Source organism: Trichosurus vulpecula, chromosome 3 (assembly GCF_011100635.1).
Source record: "Trichosurus vulpecula isolate mTriVul1 chromosome 3, mTriVul1.pri, whole genome shotgun sequence".
Taxonomy (NCBI): Eukaryota; Metazoa; Chordata; class Mammalia; order Diprotodontia; family Phalangeridae; genus Trichosurus; species Trichosurus vulpecula.
In genome coordinates, this window is record NC_050575.1 from 95,125,320 (window position 1) to 95,143,685 (window position 18,366).

At 50.9% G+C, this 18,366-nt stretch overlaps 1 protein-coding gene across 3 annotated transcripts in view; it reads right to left on the bottom strand.

Annotated features, from left to right (window-relative positions):
• The window catches only part of RNF44 (ring finger protein 44), a 30,174-nt gene extending 13,833 nt beyond the window's left edge, over positions 1-16,341 (bottom strand). Inside the window, exon 1 of one of the 3 annotated variants that reach the window (XM_036751569.1) lies at positions 16,149-16,341. The gene's annotated coding sequence lies outside the window, so the exon portion shown is untranslated. Of the gene's footprint in view, positions 1-7,089; positions 7,237-16,148 lie in introns of those variants that run through there. The other 2 variants (XM_036751567.1, XM_036751568.1) reach the window with 2 other exon arrangements.
• Between the last annotated feature and the right edge of the window lie 2,025 nt (positions 16,342-18,366).

An 18,366-nucleotide genomic window follows, 5' to 3' on the forward strand; every position in this document is an offset into this window, starting at 1 on the left:
GAGGGTCATAGCTATAATAAATTCATTGCTCTTTTCATGCCCACCTCCCCCCCCCACCCCAGCCTGGGAAAATGTAAATTGAGGGCAAATTAATGGCCATTTTGCTTTGTCGTAGGTAGCAGTGGCAAACTTAGAGTTTGGGCATACTTCATTCAGCTATTCCCCCTCTCCTCTCAACAACATGAGTGCCCCAGGCTAGAAATACAAATGGCTTCATGCTAGGCTTTAATCCAACTATGTCAGAGTAAGGGAGGGAGAAGGTGGCAAAGGGAAGCCCCGAGTCATGTGGGGACACCTGAAGAAATGTGTCCACCCCAGCAGCCTCCCCCAACAGCCATAGGAGTCTTAGGCTCCCGGGCAAAAGAGGTCGTCAGGGTGACCCAGGAGAGAGGTTTCTAAATGTTTCTTTGAGGGAACCTCTGGGGCCCATAACCTATCCTGATCATTAGAGGTACCCCCAAAGTGAAAGGCTGACTTTGGAGGCAGTTGCCTGTCCTGAGTGAAAAGCTGGTTGGACTGAAAAACAAGCAGAAAACAGCCACTGAATTAACAGGCCTTTAATGAGATCCCAGGGAAATAGGCTTGGGAAGCTACTGCTCTTTGAGACCTAAGGCATAATGTTCCCACTGGGTTGGGGAGGTGAAGGAGTCACTCCTCTTTGCTCTCCACCTCACACCCTAGGTATGTGTTTATGTTTGTGTGGAGGGATTGACTGTCAGGGCTGTAAGAGTCCTTAGGAATCAAGTGGTGAAGTTCCCTGCCAATCTCATGGGAGGACCTGAACCAAGATCTCCCAACTCCCCAAACAGTTCCCAACAGGGGAGCACTTCCTCCCAGGAAAAGGACCCTGCTTTTATTCATTTAAGAATCAAGAGGCATCTATTAAATATTTGCCATATGCCAGATACTATGCTATGTGCCAGGGATACACAAACCCTTGTCTTCAGCACTTACATTTTCTAGGGATTGAAGACAAATGAGGAAATACAGTAAAAAAAAAAAATACAAAAAAAGGATAAATACAAAATACTTTTTGAGGGAGGGGGGCCCGAGAGGGGAGGTATAGGAGGAAGAACTAGTAACTGGGAAGATCAAGAAAAGCCTCACAACAAGCTGAGCCTGGAAGGAATCAACTGGTTTTAAGGGGCAGAGATGAGGAAGGAGTTGCTTCCAGGTATAAGGAGACAACGATGCTGGATGGGAGGAACTGAAAAAGGACATTCTGACCAGATAGTAGAGCATATGAGACATGAGCATGGAGAGAGAGGCTCCAGAGGCTGAAATGACAAATGGATGAGTTTATATTTGAGGGAATAAGTAAGAAAGGAAGTAAGTAAAGTTTCTTGAGCAGGGGCAGGAGGTAGCCAGATCTTTGCTTTAGGAACGATAAAATTGTCAGCTGTATGAAAGATTAATTGGAGAGGGAAGGAAACTGCAGGCATCAAGACCAATTATTGCAACAGTCCAGGTGAGAGGCCACCAGAGTTTGAACTATAAGTCTGGGTCATGTAAGCGGAGAGAAGGGGATGGTTTTCTAAGCCATTGGTTAAAAGTGAGTTGACAGCATGTTTGGAACCAGGGCCTCCTGGTGCCAATGTCTTACTAACGTCAAATGAAGCCCCCAGGGACACCTCCCTCCTGCAAGTGCTGTCTTTGCCCCCAAACTGAAGACTTACAAATTGGCCATGAACCAGTAGTGGGAAATGTGCTAGACTTTGGGAGTTAGAAGACCTAGCTAGGTACACGTCCCAGCTCCAGCATTTCTTAGGAGCTGTGAGACTTGTGCAGGGCTTTTTCTCTGGGTCTCAGCTGCCTTGTCTATAAAATTAGTGATTGCTGAATTTAACTGAACATGGCTGTTGGAGCTTAGTGATCACAGAGGTGCCTTCAGTTCTGACGATCTGTGAGTCAGTGGCAGAACCCAGGTCTCCTGATTCCCAGGTATGGGCTCAATCTACCTACTGTGAGCTCTTGAAGGCAAGACTCTTATCAGGTGCTTGGGTTCAGTCATTCACTCAATCACCACTGTTTAATGGGGTGAGAGAGACAAGATAAATCAGTCAGAGTCTAAGAAGGAATGGCTTCATCAGAAGGAATGGCTATGGATCCTAGGGAGTAGAATAGCCAGGAGGAGGGGTGACTGACAATGTCAATTGCTGTATAAAGGTCATGGAGGATGAACACTGAGGATGGCTAAATTCAATGAATAGATGGCCTTTCATACTGTAAGCTGAGATGGTTGAAGTTAAAAGAGTGGAGGGAAAGGGGGGGGCACTGAGTGAACGGTATAGACACTGAGCAAAAGAGAATATAGGACAATAGCTTGAGGGAATGGCTGGATCAAAGGAAGAATTTTTTTTTTTAACGATAGAGTAGAAGTGGCAAGTTTGCAGGCAGCTCTGGCAGCCACGAGATAAGGAGAAATTGAAGAGAAGGATGGGAAGGAATGACAGAGGGGCAGGATTCCAGAGACTGGAATGACTAAGACCAAGGGCACAAAGTAGAGGCATTAGCTTGGAAACTAGATATTACTCTCTAGTTAACTCTTTCTCAGAGCCTAAAATAAAACAGGAAGGGGCAGTTGAAGATGCAGGAGGTTCTAGGAGTAGCTGGGTGGCACAGTGGATAGAGCACCAGGAGTCAGGAAGACCAAAGTTCAAATCTGGCCTCAGACACTTCCTAGCTGTGTGACCCTAGGTAAGTCATTAAACTTCTACTTGCCTTTTTCTTCACCTCTAAAATAGGGTTGTAATAATAACCCAACCTCCCAGGGTTGTACTGAGGATCAAAAGAGACTCCAGTGCTTAGCATAGTGCTCGGAGCATTCCAAATGCTACATAATCGTTAGCTACCATTACTCCAAGGTAGGGAATCTAGGAGGGGAAAGTGATAAGTACGGATAGCTTGCATTTTCTCAGACAAGTAGTAAGGTAATCTTTTGAAATTGGTTGCTGGGAAGGTGGCCTTGAGGAGGGAGGAAAAGATTCAGCATCCCCACTGTAGGGAGCATAAGTCAACCAGGGAATAAAAACAATACTCTATAGCAGCTGTGGTCCGGAGAGGACACCACGTTGATTTCTTGTGGGTCCAGCTGGCAGAGCTGGGACTAACTCCAGTTGTGTCCAGCAGCTCAGAAGTAGGGAGCAAAAAGGTGGAGCCTGGGGGGTGGTAGAGGGACATGACACACATAGGGCTGTGAACTGGCAGGGCCTGAAAGGCAAGAGGCCAAGAGGGCAAATGACTTAAAGGTGGGAGTCAGCACTAAATTTAGTGGAGGAACCTAATTTCTCAGCTGTATGACAATGGCTAAGAAACCTTACCTTAGCACCTTCCTTCTGAGACTGCCTATAACGTATCCTATCTATCTAGTTTGCACATAGTTGTTGCATGTTGTCTGTGAGCTCCTTGAAACTGACAGGGACTGGCTTTTTTTTTTTTTTTTTGCCTTTCTTTGTATCTTCAGTGATTAGCACAGTGTCTGACACATAGTAGGTACTTAACAAATGCTAGCTGACTGGCTACATATTTCTTCTCTAAACCTCACCTTCCTCCTCCGTCAAATGGGGATAATCATATTGATACCACCGAACTCAGTGTTACCGTGATGAAAGCACTTAAGTGAAAAAAATGCACCAGAACTGGGAGCCAGGACTAATATGTCTATTTCTAAATCCTCTCTGCTTTTTATTCGCACTCAACCAACCTTCACCCCATGGCAACCAGGCTGGGGGAGGGAAAAGAAGGCTCAGAGAAAAGAAATCCACAGATAAGAAGAGAATGCTATTTTAGCCAATGATTTTTCTTCCTCCTCCCACACTTCTCCTTGTGGCCTTGGTGGGAAGGGCCCTGGCCTGCCCCTGACTCCAGATCGTCAGAGGTGGAAAGGCCTTCAAAGATTAGGAAATCCAATGCTCTCATTCTGCAGAGGAAACTAAAAGCCCAAGTACGGAAGGGAATTGTCCAAGGTCACGCAGTGGCAAATTGAGGGCTTCTGGCTCCGAGTACGAAGCTTTCTCTGCCAAACTGTGCTGCCTCACTGGGTGACATGGAAAAATCCGTCAATCAATGAGTATTTATTAAGTGCCTACTAGGTAGCTGAGAACACGAAGAAGAGCAAAAAAAGAAAAAAAGTTTCTTCCCTCAGGGAGCTTACAATTTAACGGGAGAAAAAAACATGCAAACAGCTATACAAACACCATATAGGATAAATGGGGGGAGGCACTAAAATGAAGGAGGCCTAGGAAAGATTCTTTGCAGAAGGGAGAACTTCAGCTGAGATCTGAAGCCAGGAAGTGAAGATGAGGAGGGAGATCGTTCTAGGAATGGGGGACAGATTCAGGAGAAAGAAGTGTCTCATTCCAGGAGCAAGGGAACTGGGAACCGCTTCCCTTTTTGGAGCCTAAATCTTTAAGAAACCAAAAGTCTGAGAACTCAGAGACAAAAGCTACCCTCAAGAGAATAAACAGAGCAAAGACAGATTGTTCTTTCAGAGTCCCACCTAGTCTAAAAATTCACAGAGAAGGAAAAAAAGGGTTAAGATCTGGGCTTGTCTGATTGAGTGTTTAAGCATCCTAGAAAGCAATACAGAAAGACTAGCTCTGAGGGTCAGTGGACTGGGTTTAATTCTCAGTTCTGGTGCTTACTACATGTGAGACCTTGGGCAAGTTACCTGGCCTCTCTAGCCTCACTTTCATCATCTGTAAAATGAGGGGGGTTGGCTAGATGGCCTGTGAGGTCCCTTTCTGCTTTAGACCTATGACCCTGTCATCTGGTTCTGTGAAGATCCTGCCCAGTCCTCTCCATGGGCACTAGAAACAATACCAGAGAATTTTCATTTTCTGTTTTCTCACAACAAACCTGGGAAAGATGGGGAAATGTGTTCTTCCCATCACACAGGTAGGTGCAGGAACTGAGGCCAAAGTCACAGAAGGGAGTGGTAACAGAGACTAGATCCCAGGTCTCCTGACTTCTCTATTTCACAGATTATGAAAGACTTGGCAAATCATTTTTTTTAAGATGAGGAACCTGAGGCCCCGAAGAGGGAAATGATTTGCTTAAAGTAACATCATTACCCAGCTGGTAAGTGGCAGAGCTGGGGCTAGTGACCCTCAGCACTCTTCCCAAAATGAACGCTTGTCAGCGTTTCCATCCACAGCAGGACAAGAAAACCCAGTGCACAGAATTTCCTGAAGTAACTGAACAGCAGCCTGGGTCCCCTGGAAGAGTTACAGGAGCCACTTATTCCCCAGAACCCTGTGGCTCCTCTGCTGGAGAATCAGGATTCATGAGGGTCTCTACCCAAAGACAGTCTGAGTCGAACATCTGTGTATCAGCCAAAGTTCTGGCACTGACTCATTTGTTTTATCCTAGGCATTCAAACACTCCCCAAACTTCAGTTTCTTCCTCTATAAAATAGACCTCAAAATACTCACTTTTCTACCCAGGCTTTTAGGCAGCATGAGTTGCTGATGGGAATCAGTGGACATGGATTGAATTTCCAGCTCTGCCTGTCACATAGACTAGCTGTGACCTTAGAAGAGACCCTTCCTTCCCTGGGCCTCAGCTTCCTTAACAGTAAAACCAGGAGATCGGACTATGGAAGAATTTTGAAATCCTTCCCACCGCTGACATTTTGTGGATTCAAGAAAAAGGAAGCTAGGTATCCCAGTAACTGACTCACAGAATTTCAGATCTGGAAGAACTTTGGGGCATTTAGTCCTGATGTTGGCAGTCCAGAAATCTCCTCTCCCAACATCCCCTCGGGGTCATCCAGTCTTTAAATCAACACTCCCAAAGATGGCAAAGAAGCCCCATTCCAAGTTCTTTCAATTCAGTCTAAACCTGTCTTCCAGTAGCCTCCTCCCAAGCTGATCCTGATTCTGACCCATGGAGCCGAATGTTTAAAGACAGCTATCTGGGCTCTATGGAAGGGGATCATTTACAACCCAGCTAGGAGTTCTTCCAGTTCAGCCGGGAATTTCTCCCTATGGGGTTTTTTGATATGACAGAGTGAATCCAAACACCAACTCTGCCAAAGTTGGGGAGGGAGGAACGCCTGTTTATACAGCCTTTCAATGCTCACGCAAGGCTTTTCTTTAGATTGGCAGGATGGAGTAGGTAATGCAAGCATTATTCTCATATTTCAAATGAGAAAACTAAGACCAAGAGAGGGAAAGAAGCTTGCCTAAGGTCACACAGCGAGTTAGTGGCGGGGGTCGGCACTGGAACCCGGATCTCTTGACTCCCCCCAGTCCAATGCTCCTACCGAATCGGAAATTGGACTCGAGATTCAAGTGGGAGAGGGAAGGAGTCGGGGCGCTTGGGGGTCCCTACTTTCTCTTCCCGAACTCAGGCTTTCTAATTCTCCCATATTAACGACCTCCACCCCAACCCCCCGGGCTTCAGTGGCACAGATTGGGGTGGCGGGGGAGGGTGGCAATCCAAACCGCGTTCCCGGGAGAGACGGCTCTCACCAGCCGACACCTAGGCCACCTGGAGCCCAAGCCTTTGTGCTAAGAACCAGGCAGAGCCCGGCGCCAGGGTCGGGGAGGAGGAGGGATGGTAAAGGCGCCCTGCGGGTCGGGGCCGCGGCTGAAGGAGCTGTGGCTTTAAGAGCCGCGGCTCGAAGACCATGTGCTCGGCGTCAAACAAAAGCAACAAACAAAGGAGCGGGAGGCGGCGGCGGCTGCGCTCCGGACGGTTACATTTCCTCACAGACCACGGGGGAAGGGGCTAAAGGGGGAGGGGGAGAACGCCCCCCAACACCCCCTCGATGTCCAGCTCCAGGGGTCAGCGTGACCATGGTTTTCCCACCTAGCCTAGATTCTGCCAGGGTCGTTGGGGAAGGGAGGAAGGGAGAGGATGAAGCGGGGATTCCCTCCCTCTCCCCCCCCCCACCCCGGATGGGACCAACTTTGACTCTCCGGCCTTACCTCCCCCCGCCCGCGACCCACAGCGCATCTGGAATTAACTCCTAAAAGGCCAAGCCACTGTGCCCCCTTCTGCCCCAAGGCAAGGGCTCTAGGGGGTCGGGGCTCCAGGGGCTGGGGGAATTGGGCAGTAGGTGGAGGAGTGGGCGAGCTCACTCACCTGCGGAGCGCAGAGGCCAAGCGAGGCGAGGCGAAGTGGCCGTTCAGCCTCCCGGCTGCAGCCCCGGGGCCGCTTCCCTTTGTTCCCGAGCCTGGACGGCTGGATCCGGCCCGAGAGCGGAGCGAGGCTGGGGGCGCAGCTCGGCCCCTTTAAGAACCCCCGCCCTGCGGAACAATGTCTACCGCCCTCCCCTCACCCCTCACCCCCGCCCCCCCGCCGGGCTTCTTCCGGCGACTCTTTGTTTTCTCCGACGACCGCGTAGCCCCCCTCTCCCCCCCCCACCCCGAGCTAGCCCGGGGTTGGGGCTGGGGGGCAGCGGGCCGCGGGCCGATCCCCAGCCGGGGCCGCCGCCACCGCCGCCTTCCTGATCCCTGTTCCGGGGTAACTGGCCCTTTAAGAACTGTCCGCGGCGGCAGCAGCGGGGGGATGGAACGAACCAAACATTTGATTCACAACATTCGGGGGCCGCGAGCGCAGCGGCGGGAGCGCGCGCCAGGGCTCGCGGGGGAGGGGAGAAGGGAAGGACGCGGGAGCGCGCTAGGCTCTAGGACTTCCCCCTCTTGCTCCGCCCCCCCACTGTGTGTGGGAGGGCTCAGGACCCCTCCCCCTCCCCACGGAGCACGTGATTCTTGGGCCCGCCATTTTGGGCTGGGGGGAGATTTCTGTTTACACTACCTCGCCCCCCCCCCCCCCCCCCCCCCCCCCCGTCTCTTCCCTCTCCCTCCTTATTTTCCCGGTCCACACCTGAGCTAGGATGGGCTGATTGTTCTGTACGCATTGAGCAACTATTGGACCTAGAGCTGGAAAAGGTGGGACTACCTTTAGGAACCACCAAATCTAACTTGTTTTACAGAGTGGGGAAACTGAGGCCTGGAGAACAGAGATAAGGAAATAAATTGCCCGAGGTCACACGTGTCAGTGGGAGCTCTGGGATTTAGTCCATCAAATGTTTTAAAATACCTAGTGCCTGTAATTTGGGGCTCATTCCAATAAAAACCTCAGCCGTGCCTGAAGGGTCAAGTGAGGGGGAGAGGGGAGCAAGCATTTTGGGCAGGGGAAATCATGGGGCTGGCCTTTTCTTGCAAGCCCTGGTTGCTGTCTGCGGAGCCTCCCGGAGCAAAGGTTCTTTCATAGCCGCAGTGCTTAAAAGGAGGGACTTGGAGCGAATGTCAATAGAGAGATGGAGGAGACCTCAGAGACCATCTAGTCCAACTCCTTTGTTTTACAAACGAGGAAACTAAGGCCCAGAGAATGTAAGTGACTTAAATTTACTTGAGCAAGACCCATGAGAGCCATGCTATGAACTGACTCCAGCGCCGGGTCTCTTTCCACTCCACATACTTCAGTGCCTCTGAAAGTGCTTTGGAAAGAATCGTGATTACTTATTACCTGGGAATGTCACTCTGGGGGCAGGGATGGCCCAGTGCCTAAAATTAGCAGAGTAGATGATGTGATTTCTGAGGCTCCATCAGGCTATAGAAAGGTCAAGTCACTGGTTCCGTCGCGTAATTTCTAGAGTTCCTTCCAGCTATAACAACCCATAGGCAGTCCTTTAAGGCTTATGCGTTCTTGCCGCACAGCACCCCCGTGGCAGGCGATACCAGAGGAAACAGGCTCAAGAGAGAACTTGCCCAGCTGTCAGTGTGTGGCTGTAACCAAAGCCGGGGCAGGGTTTTCTCTTACGTCAGCCAGAACAGCAGACCTCGGTAAGACCCAGGTGTTGACCAGTGGGGAGTGGAAACTCCAAAAGCCAAGTGGCCTGGAAGGACCAGTTCTGGCGATGACGTCACTGTGGGCTTCGCTGCACCGCGATGACGTCAGGCTCTCCAGCCAGAGTTACTTCTCCACTGCTCAGTGTTTACAGCGGGGCCTCTTTAAGAAAAAGAACCTGGTGTGCGGCCAATGAGAGGCTCCGGATGCAAATTAGTTAAAGTCTAGCTAGTGCGGATTGGCTGTACCCAAGGATTAGGTCACAATCCCAGCTTCCCTCTCCTTTCCCTCCTCCCCCTGCCCCGGGTTTATAGTGGGCGAACCCAACTGCGAAGAGGAGGAGCCGAGAAAACTTTGTGTGCCGATGCCCCAGGCAAAGGCGCGGGGGACTGCGCCCAGCTCTGCTAGGAGATGCGTGCTCGCTCCACTCCTCCCAGACTCAGGGCGGAGCTTCCGTGCACCTGGTGCGGTCACTCGTGGAAGGGAGCTTATAGATTGTCTAGTTCAAGCCACTAATTTTTACAAAAAAAGAAACTGAGGTCCAGAGAGATGGGGGGGGGGGGACGACGACGGGGGATTCGCTCAGGGTCACCGAGCAGGTGGGTGCCAGACCACCAACTGGAACCCAGCAGCCCTAGGGCCCATCTGCCCTGTCCAGGGGCCTTCTCTAGGGGGTGGAGCTGGCCTGTGGCCATAAGCCTTGGCCTTGCCCCCAGTTCCCAGAGCATATGTAGGAACATGAAGCTTTCAGGGCAACCCCTCTCTGCACCTGCCAGCCCTTCTCATGGCTTCCCAGGCCATAATTGGTGAAAGAAACCGGCCCTAATTGTGCTGCTTGCTGCCCAGCCCAGTCTCCTCCATCCTCACTTTAGGGATAATGGATTTGGAGTCTTGAATCTCACTAACCGGTAGCAGCAGAGTGACCTGACTAGTGACCTTGGGACAACAAATGAGAGGGGCTGGAGGATCACCATCCCCCTACCTCCTGATATTTTATGTTCTAAGGTCCTTCCCACTTTTGGTATTCTAGGTTCTGAGGCTCCTCTGACCTCTGACTTTCTGTGTTCTATGTTCTGATGTCCCTTCCAAGTCCCACTTTTCTGTGTTCTAGGACCTGAAGTCTTTTCTTGTTCTGTCTAGCGCTGACATTCTATGCCCCACTCACAACCAACTTACATCACTGATAGGTTGCTTCTGCAAACCTAAAGGACAGGGCCTAGCACAGTGATTTCATTGGCATGTCAAACTCCCTTTACCAATGCAGGTCCAGCGCCCTAGTCTAGTCTTAGCCTTAGAGTTAGTTGCCTAGAGCACTGAGAGGTTAGGTGACTTTGCCCAAGGTCACACAGCCAGGATGTGTCAGAGTTGGGATTTGAACAGAAGGGCTTCCTTGGCTCAAGACCTGTTTATTATCTCCTTTTCCATCCCTTTACACATGTATATATTTAAGATGTGTGCTTCAAAGGCTACATAAAATCTGAACTCTGCCATTCAGGTCTCCACAATCTGCCCCTTCCCTACCTAACCAGCCTCAATTTTGCTTCTCTCTTAAGTTATACTGTATACTCCAGTGGCCTGGAAGTGAGGGCCTGGGCTCAGTGTACTCTAAGGGCCCTTCTAACCAAAGACTGGAGGAACTGGAAGGCAGCTGTGCTGACAGGATTCAGAGAAATGACACGACTGGATCTGACCTCACAGCTGTCACTACTGCTTGCTCCCACACTGGTGTATGCTGTGTGGGAATCCCTGAACAGCCAAACTTTGAGTCCTAATGAGGAGAGACACCAATGAATAGCTACCTGATGATATCATACCCTTGGGATGGCACGGGGAAGGGGAGACCACCCTACTGAGTCTCTCAACCCTTTCTATTCTCTCCTGCACTCACGCCAACCACTTGTACCAGCATTCATTTTATAGATGAAGTTAGTGAGGCAGGTCTAGAGAAAGGAAGGAAGTAATCTGCCCCTACTCCTAGATCCTCTATGGTGCCAGGCATGGGAGCTTCATAAACAGTTAGAAAGTTCCAGGAGCACCTTCAGTACTTTTTCATAAGCTAAAGCCCCTTCCAGGTTTGATATTTTACATGATATTCTACGGTTCCTTCCAGCTCTGACATTCCACATTCTATGTTCTAAAGTTCCTGCCAGCTCTGACACCCCATAAGTTATGATTTGGTACTTGCTTCCCCCACTCTGACCTCAGACCAGTTTCACTAGCCACAATCTAGGGTCTCATCTGAGCTCACTTTATTAGCAGTGTGCATCACTCACCTCAAATACAAAGAGAAACCTCCTGTGATTGGTATTCAGGGAAAGCCAGACGTTCCGGAGAGACTATTGCCACTATTCTGTATATAAGTTTAAATTTGGGGGGGCGGAGTAAAGGGTAGGGGAGAGGAAGGAAGGGTGCAGGGGAGGAACAGCAAGAGGCCAGACTGGTGTTGGAAGGAGCTAGCCTTTAGCAAAGTGCACCTCTGTGCAAGGACAGGAAGTCTGGGTGCTTGCAGAGGCCAGCAGCAAGCTCCATTTCCTGCTTTTGAATCACATCTGCTTAGCTGCCTCTCCTCCAAAAGGCTGCTTACAGCCAGGGTGGGGATTGGGGGGAGGCCACCTCCCTAGCAGCACTGACTCCACTGGACTCACAAAATGTCTTTCTTCCAGGGCCCTTCATACCACTTCCTCCACACAGGCAATATAGCCTCCATTTTCTCACGAGGTGAGCTGCTGCCCAGAGAGGTTAAGTAATCGGCAGGATCCACACAGCACACCCTGGCCAGGAGTAGTCCTGGAGACAGCATATATAAAGTACTCTCCAAACCTTAAAGTATTATATAAATGCTAGCTATTGTTCCCTTGGAAGCTCAGACTAGCCTTAAAGGACAGGATGGGAAAGCATGTCTTATGAGTATCCTTTGAGAGATCTGGGTTAGCCTGGGGAAGAGAAGTCTGAGGGAAGATGTGATTACTTTCTTCAGGAACTTGAAGGGCTGTCACCGGGAAGAGAAATTAAGCTTGTTCCACTAGGCCTTGAAGGACAGAACTAGGAGAAACAAATAGAAAAAAAAAGTTGTCTTGACTGATTTTGGCTCAAAATAAGGAACAATGTCCTAACAGAGCTGTGCAACAAGGAATGGGTTGCTTGAGGAGGTAGTGAGTTTCTTAAAACAGGAAACTGGATGACCGCTTCATAGGAATGTTGTAGAAGGGGTTTCTCTTTAGATATGGATTGGTTCTCTGAAGACCCTTCCAACTCAGATTCTGTGACATTCAATAGAAGGCAGTGTGGGTGGTGATAGCAGAAGGGTGGCTGGGGAAACACTTCTCTAAGGTTTAGGGCCTTCTCTTCCAAGGATCCAATCCCCACCCCCCAATTCCCCTCCAGTAAGAATAACTTGGAGAGTCTCTTGGCTCTTGGTTTTCTTTTTTTTGTCAGTATGTATGTATACATATGTGTGTATGTGTATGTGTGTGTGTGTATGTGTCTATGTTTGTGTCTAAGTTTTTAAAGGAAAAGACATTTGAATTTCAACTGGAAGGTAACTCAAAGTTCCAAAAGAGATGGAGGGAGGTCAGTACAGAGAGCATTTCAGGCACAGGGACAGCCTTTGCAAAGGCAGGAAGGCAGAAGATGGAATGTCCTGAAGCGGCAACAGCTAGTAGAACATAGACACAGACACAATCATAAACATGGGAACAGGAATGATATACACAGCATGAAACAAAAGTGATTTTTGAGAGGGGTACTAACACCTGAGTGGTGTTAGAAATCAGAAAAGACTTCTTGAAGGAGGTGATGTTTGAGCTGAGCCTTAAAGGGAGCCAGTGGTCCCACTGATGGCTAGCCTTTGAAGCCCTTCACCAGCTGATGCCACCCTACCTTTCCAGCCTTATCTCATGCTAGGCTCCAGTCAAACCAAGGGACTCACAGCCTACCTTTCACAACACATCATACCCTGCAGCAAGAAGGTCACCTCCTTCAAAAGACTATCCCTGATTTCCTCAAATCACTTTATATTTTTATGTATGTTGTATCTACCCATTAGAATGTAAACTCCTTCCAGAGTGCAGAGTCTCTTTTGGTTTTGTATCCTCTGTGCACAAAATAGGAGCTTAATGTTTATCAGTTGTGTCTGTGCTGTAGAGTAGGCTCTCCTGAAACTGGGTAGTTCAGACCTTTAATATTCCTTCCAAATGGCTTTTTTTTGCTTATTTATTCCATAATCATACTTATAGGTCCATAGGTTTTAGGATTGGAAGGGATTTTAGAAGCTGTCTGTTCCAATCTTTATTTCAAAACCTTCAGTGACAGAAGACTCATTATTTTTCAGGGCAGTCCATTCCATCATTGGATAGCTCAGATTGCTGGGAAGTTTTTCCTTACTCCTATTGCTCCTGGGGTGTCTAAGTCTTCCTTGTAGATCCCACATTGGTGACAGTACTGGTGACACTATCTTTTTTTTTTCCTCCCTTCAGTGCTTGTACAGAATGTTCAGGAAGCATAGCTCCATTTATGGGAATAAAAAAAATGAGGCATAAAAATGTATATAGTAGGAAAAGTCCTGAATTTAAAGTCAGATGATATGGGTTCCAACCCTAGCTCAGCTACTTATTAGCCATATGATTTCGTGTAAGTCTTTGCATTCCTCTGGCATTGTTTCTTCATCCTTGTCCCATTTCTGCCTGAAGTCAAATTTGCCCTGGCTTCACAGCACCACTTTTGCCTACCTGCTCATAGCCTGTGCTAGATAGGTATGTCAGGATTGATTGTGTCTCTGAGGGAAACAGTGAAACCTTGGAGAATGTCTGCTGCTGGGAAAAGAATACAATGCATCCTTATGGATCATTTATCCCCCGAGGGAAAAGATGGTGGCTCTTTGGGGATTGTCTATCCCAGGAGAAAACTTCTGACAGACTCTCTGTTCAAGGAAAAGGACTGCAGTGAACTCTTACGAAGTATTTCTCTGAGGAGAGGGAGAGTGGGTCCTCAGGTACCGTCTGTCCCAAAGAGGGTAGATAGCTTCTTTAAGATCTATCTGCTACAGAATAAAATAGTGGGCCATTACGAATAACCACTCTGCTCCAAAGAAAGCCCAGGTGTGCAATGGAGCCCTTATTTGACATGTGGGGCCGAAGTCACCATGCATTCTTAATCATAGAATTTAAAGCCGGAAGGTGTCTTGGGCGATATTTTCTGGTTCAAACCCCTCATTTTACAAAGGAGAGGACTGAGAGGGGTAGTGAGTAGCACAGCTAGAATCTGTACTCGGATCCTCTGACTCCCCAATCCACATACCAAGCAACCTCTCTATAAATTCATGGGCAACTTTGTTTCCTCAGCTCCAAACCTCTCAGGGTTTTGACACTCAGGAAGGACCTCAGGGTTAGAACTGATCTCGAACAGCCTATGCTCTTCAGTAATTTCTCCCACCTTTCACCCCATGCAGGCCCTTTCTGGATAGCCTTCCTGAAAGGAGGACATCTAGCCTCTTCGGGAGGAGGCTGAACGGTCTCTCAGTCACCACTTTTGGACAGCGCTCTATCTTAGGAAATTCTTCCTCCTCTGGAGCTAAAATCCACCTCCCTGGGATTTCCCCCATAGCTCCGAGTCCTCTCAAGGAAGATGAGAGGGAACCTTAGAAATGAGCAAGACTAAAACAGATCCCTTCACCAGCCCACCCCTGCTTCGGTGTTTAAGTAGTTTCCCCCAAGCATTATGATCTCTATTTTACAGAAGTGGGATCTGAGGACAGGTCTCTGAGCTGGTTAGGGGCAGACCCGGGACTCCGACTCCGCTGAGTCTTTGAACTCGGGAGTTCAAGTCTCTTTCCGCAACAGCCTGGAGAGTTTGGATGCAGGGGTGGGGGAGGTGGGGGGAGTGGAGAAGGCCAGTTACTCCGGACAGCGCTCAGCCCGCGACCGCGAAGCAGCGTCCGCTCTCAGCGTAGCCCGAGTTTCTCAGTAGTGGAGCGTGCTGCTAGGAGCGGTGCATGCTGGGACTTGTAGTCCGCTAGACGGTGGAGTTGGTGGGAGGCACGCCTCCTTTGCCAAGCTCTCTTGTCCCAGCGCAGCCTGCAGCAAGTGGTCTCGCTGGGAGGCCAGAGGCTGCGAGTCCGCGGGTAAGGGAAAGCGTCCTGAGTCAGGAAGCGGGAGGAGGGGCAGACTCGGAAATTCGAGCTCCCAGCGGAGCTTCCTCGCTCGGCTCAACTGGGGAAGTTCGCATCCGGCCTCAGTGCCCGGACAACGCAACCCGTCCAGCCCTCAACTTAGGCAGCGCTCTGTACTGGAAAGGGCTCAGGATTTGCAGTCAGAACACTATGGTTCGAACCCTGGCTCTGCTACTCACTTTGTGTGACCTTGGGCAAGTCATTTAACTATGTCTCAGTTTGCTTATTTATAAAATGAGGACATGGGACTAGATGATTTCTAGGAGGCATTCCAGCTCTAGATCCCATACAGTTCGCAGCCCGGAGAGGGGGCTCAGGTGCGGGAGTACGGCGAAGGGGGCGGCGCTACGGCAACGAATGGGAGGACGATCCCCTCCCCCGCCCCGAGAAAGGGAGACCCAGCTGTCTTCCTGCCCCCAAGGCGAAGCTCCCAGCCTGAGCCGGAATCTCCCCCCGCCACCGATCGGAGGGGACCGCACCCACAGGCTCACTGGAGATGGCCTACTGGGGGGCCCCAACAGCACCAAAGCCCTTGAAGGTCCCAGCATCCCTTCCTCATGCCCGGGGGCACGGGGATACAGCGCGCACCCTCCCCTTGCTCCTTACGTAACCATCCATCCAGTCTGTCTGGTAGTCCCCGGAGCCTCACAGCGGGCCCTGCTTTTAGCTAACTTCTCTTCCGTCCCCCCTCCCCCACAACGAACCCCTTCCGCCGCTGGCTCCCCCAGAACAGAGCAGCTCTGACCTCCATCCCCCACCCTCGGTCCCCAGCAGCTCTCTCCGCTTCCACGCCTTCCCAGCCTGGGGCCCCAAGAGCAAGCGGCCACTCCCCCTCCCCGCTGACCCCCCCGACCTCGTGTGTCCAGGACCCCAGGACTTAGCTCTCCTTCCCCAGCTCTTCACCTCCTGCAGCACCCCGGGGCTCAACCCCCTCTCCTGCATAGTCGCGGGGTCTGGGTGGGTGAGGGCGCCTGCGAGAGACCCAGCTGCTAGAGGGAGAGACAGAGGTACAGCCACCTTCCCTTCTTTTCCCCGGGGCCAGGAGGAGAGGCAGCGGGTCCAAGAGCATGGGTGCACCGGGTTCCCGGAGCTGCCGCTCCCGAGGCGCACGGGGCAGGGTCCGGGCGCAGAGCTCCCCGCCCCCCCCCTCCTGGAGCACGGAGGCCAGGCTCCGGCGCCTTACCTGCCTCCGCTGTGGGCTCCAGCTGCACGGATCTTCCGGCCCCCAGTGCGTCCCTCGGGCTGTGAGCTCGCGGCCGCAGCGCCCCCGAGTCCCGGTTCCTCTCTGGCCCGCGCGCCACCGCGCGCTCAGCCTCTCGTCATGTTGCCTCGGCAGCCCTGTTACCAGCCGCCCCCCCCCGCCCCCCTCCCCCAGCAGCCCGCTACCTGCCTCCCTCCCCCCCTCCGGCCGCCGCCTAGTGGAACGGTCCGCGGACCTCACCATCTGCTCCTAGAAGCGCGGGGCCCCGGCTCCTGCTGCGCAGCCCCCTCAATCCCACCCCGTGCTCCCTACAAAGTGGAACGGTCTGTGGGCTTCACCATCTGCGCCCCCTGGGAGAAGGAGGTGGGGCAGGGGAGGTCAAAAAGATGTTGCTCCAAGTCTCCTGCAAACCTCTCCCCAGTCCCACTCCCTCGGCCCCGACTCTGCCTAGATCCAACTGCAGAGGTCCACCCCAAGAGGGCTGGGTTGGGCTGGGGAAAGGGCAAGTGCCAAGGGCATCGGTGTAGTGCCAAGCGATGGGGGCTGGGCAGGACGAGACAGGGGGCATTGGAAACCTGCTTTAGAAGTAGAAGTGGCCCGGCGCCCTCAAGAGATACATCTCACATTTTAGGGCTAGCACTGACCTTTGCGACACCTTAGATAGGGATCAGGTCAAGGCTGGCCAGTGTGGCCAGGCATTGGGTATAGAGAAGCAAGTGTGGCTCAAGAGCAGTAAATCGGTAGGGGAAGACTTTACACGATCATAGTCTTAGAAATTATGTAACTGCTCGCTTTAAAGATGAGAAAAAGGGCTCAGAGAGGTACTGTGACTTGCTCGGAGTCACATAGCAAGTTAGTGGAAGAGTTTGGATTTGGACCAAAGTCTTTCGCTCTCAGATCCAGGGCCGTTTTGGGGAATCTCCTAGAACTGTATCTTTTTCTTTCCACAGACCCCAGCCACTCCTCCAGGTGAGCATTATAAGGGCTCTAAACAGAATTTTCCTCTCCACAGCCCTCCTTGTTTTCATTTTAGGGGCTGGCCCTTCGGCAGTCCCAGCACTCAGATCCCGTCTTCCTTCTGCCCTTTTCAAGGGCAAACTCCTCTTACAGAGGCCCGGTCCCTAGTCAAGCCTCTTATCCGAGAAACCAGACAAATGCCTACATTGGACCGGAGAGTCCTCGGGTGGCACCCAGGCAGTGGATAACCAAGAGAGGGTGTGGCCCTTCCCTTTCAGCTGTATCTCGCAGGGGGTGGGGTAAGGAGAACGACGGCCTAGAGAGTCACCCGCCCCCAAGAACCTCTGCGGGCCAGAAAAACTACAACTTCTAGCGTGCATTGGGCTCTTCTCTCTCCACTCCACCTTCCCCTTTCCCCAACACCCCCAGCCCCGCCACCGCCCGGCCCATTGCACACCGGGAGATGTAGTACCCGCAGACCGTTCCTCGGAAAAGATCCGATTTAATGTTTCAAGGGACCTTACAAATGATCTAGTAAAACTCCCTTATTTTATAGGTGAGCATATTGAGGTCTCTGGGAAAAGGGAAGTGATTTCTTCACGGTGACACAGAATTACAGAATCTCAGAGATTGAAGCTGGCGAGTTGTCCAACTACTCACCAACCCTGACAGGTCCTCCAGCTATTCCGGAACCCACTGTCTCCAGAGGCAGCACATTCCACTTTTGATGGGCTCTCTTCCTAGGAGGCTTTCCCTTACATGGAACATCTGACTTAATGAAAAACTTCCTCCCGTTGTTCCTGGTTCAGTTCAATTTGACAAACGTTATTTACAAATACCGTGCAAGACAAGAACGAAGCAGTCCTCGGTCCTCAGAACTTATTTCATTGTGGGGATACTACATGTATGTATACATAAATACCAGGTAATTTGACACCAGAGAGAGTGCTAACAAGTCGGGATGGGGGGCGAATCTGGGAAAGCTTGGAAGAGCTAGCACTTGAAGCTTCAAGGAAGACGAGTTTGCTGACAACTGAAGAAGACAATCTGAATTCCAGTAGAAGAAAGTGCAGGAGCGGAAACTGGAATGTGGGGCACAAGGAGCCCCAGGTATCCCTTTCGGCGCATATGAAGGGGAATAATGTGAAATAAGGCTTGAAAGATAGATTAGTGCCGGATTGTGGAGGAGTTTTAAAATCGGGCTGAGGAGTTTGCATCATAGGAGGCCACAGAGCGTATTTAA